Below are 2500 nucleotides of genomic sequence, written 5' to 3'. Positions count from 1 at the left end.
TCCCCGGGGCATGCTGGAGGTCAAGGGCCATGCTGGATATGCGGTGGAGGGTAACTGCAGGAGAAGGAAAGCTCATGGGGGATTAGAGCGGAGGAGTATGTGGGTCCTCGGGGCCTGCTGGAGGGCAAGGGCCATGCTGGATTTGTGGTGGAGGGTAACTGCGGGAGAAGGAAAGCTAGTGGGGGAGTAGAGCAGAGGAGTATGTTGGTCCCCGGGGCCTGCTGGAGGTCCAGGTCCATGCCCGATGTGAGTAGCAGCAGGGCCAGCGCGCCAAGGAGCACATCTTTTTCGACCGTAAAGGGAGACAGGAGGCCGACTCACTGCCTCGGCTAAATGGAGAGGGAATTTCAGCAGGGCCAGGGCAAAAGCATGGACCTTTTCAGCTGTAAGGGAGGCAAGAGCAAGGTGTGATGTAGGTCCCCGGGGCCTGCTGGAGGTCCAGGTCCATGCCCGATGTGAGTAGCAGCAGGGCCAGCGCGCCCAGGAGCACAACTTTTTCGACCGTAAAGGAGACAGGAGGCCGACTCTCTGCCTCGGCTAAATGGAGAGGGAATTTCAGAAGGGCCAGGGCACAAGCATGGACCTTTTTCAGCTGTAAGGGAGGCAAGAGCAAGGTGTGATGTAGGTCCCCGGGGCCTGCTGGAGGTCCAGGTCCATGCCCGATGTGAGTAGCAGCAGGGCCAGCGCGCCCAGGAGCACATCTTTTTCGACCGTAAAGGGAGACAGGAGGCCGACTCACTGCCTCGGCTAAATGGAGAGGGAATTTCAGAAGGGCCAGGGCACAAGCATGGACCTTTTTCAGCTGTAAGGGAGGCAAGAGCAAGGTGTGATGTAGGTCCCCGGGGCCTGCTGGAGGTCCAGGTCCATGCCCGATGTGAGTAGCAGCAGGGCCAGCGCGCCCAGGAGCACATCTTTTTCGACCGTAAAGGGAGACAGGAGGCCGACTCACTGCCTCGGCTAAATGGAGAGGGAATTTCAGAAGGGCCAGGGCACAAGCATGGACCTTTTTCAGCTGTAAGGGAGGCAAGAGCAAGGTGTGATGTAGGTCCCCGGGGCCTGCTGGAGGTCCAGGTCCATGCCCGATGTGAGTAGCAGCAGGGCCAGCGCGCCCAGGAGCACATCTTTTTCGACCGTAAAGGGAGACAGGAGGCCGACTCACTGCCTCGGCTAAATGGAGAGGGAATTTCAGAAGGGCCAGGGCACAAGCATGGACCTTTTCAGCTGTAAGGGAGGCAAGAGCAAGGTGTGATGTAGGTCCCCGGGGCCTGCTGGAGGTCCAGGTCCATGCCCGATGTGAGTAGCAGCAGGGCCAGTGCGCCCAGGAGCACATCTTTTTCGACCGTAAAGGGAGACAGGAGGCCGACTCACTGCCTCGGCTAAATGGAGAGGGAATTTCAGCAGGGCCAGGGCACAGGCATGGACCTTTTTCAGCTGTAAGGGAGGCAAGAGCAAGGTGTGATGTAGGTCCCCGGGGCCTGCTGGAGGTCCAGGTCCATGCCCGATGTGAGTAGCAGCAGGGCCAGTGCGCCCAGGAGCACATCTTTTTCGACCGTAAAGGGAGACAGGAGGCCGACTCACTGCCTCGGCTAAATGGAGAGGGAATTTCAGCAGGGCCAGGGCACAGGCATGGACCTTTTTCAGCTGTAAGGGAGGCAAGAGCAAGGTGCGATGTAGGTCCCCGGGGCCTGTTGTCGTACCATAGGCACGAGTGGTGTGTGTGTGTGGCAAAGAGTTTCTGCGCAGTGTACCAGGGGCACGGGGAAAGGTTGTTGTACCATAGGCACGAGAAAAGCTGTCGTACCAGGGGCACGGAGGAAAGTTGTCGTACCATAGGCACGAGGAGAGTTTGTGTGGCAAAGTGCTACTGAGCGGTGTACCAGGGGCACGGCGAAAAGTTGTTGTACCATAGGCACGAGAAAAGTTGTCGTACCATAGGCACGAGAAAAGTTGTCATACCATAGGTACGAGGAGTGTGTGTGTGGCAAAGTGCTACTGAGCGGTGTACCAGGGGCACGGCGAAAAGTTGTTGTACCATAGGCACGAGAAAAGTTGTTGTACCATAGGCACGAGAAAAGCTGTCGTACCAGGGGCACGGAGGAAAGTTGTTGTACCATAGGCACGAGAAAAGTTGTCATACCATAGGCACGAGGAGAGTTTGTGTGGCAAAGTGCTACTGAGCGGTGTACCAGGGGCACGGCGAAAAGTTGTTGTACCATAGGCACGAGAAAAGTTGTTGTACCATAGGCACGAGAAAAGCTGTCGTACCAGGGGCACGGAGGAAAGTTGTTGTACCATAGGCATGAGAAAAGTTGTCGTACCATAGGCACGAGGAGAGTTTGTGTGGCAAAGTGCTACTGAGCGGTGTACCAGGGGCACGGCGAAAAGTTGTTGTACCATAGGCACGAGAAAAGTTGTTGTACCATAGGCACGAGAAAAGCTGTCGTACCAGGGGCACGGAGGAAAGTTGTTGTACCATAGGCACGAGAAAAGTTGTCGTACC

Source organism: Copadichromis virginalis, linkage group LG13, assembly GCF_057382275.1.
Source record: "Copadichromis virginalis isolate Kocher_CV1m ecotype Utaka linkage group LG13, C_Virginalis_male_GT1.1, whole genome shotgun sequence".
In the NCBI taxonomy this organism is placed as follows: Eukaryota; Metazoa; Chordata; class Actinopteri; order Cichliformes; family Cichlidae; genus Copadichromis; species Copadichromis virginalis.
Note: the sequence above shows the minus strand (reverse complement) of the source record.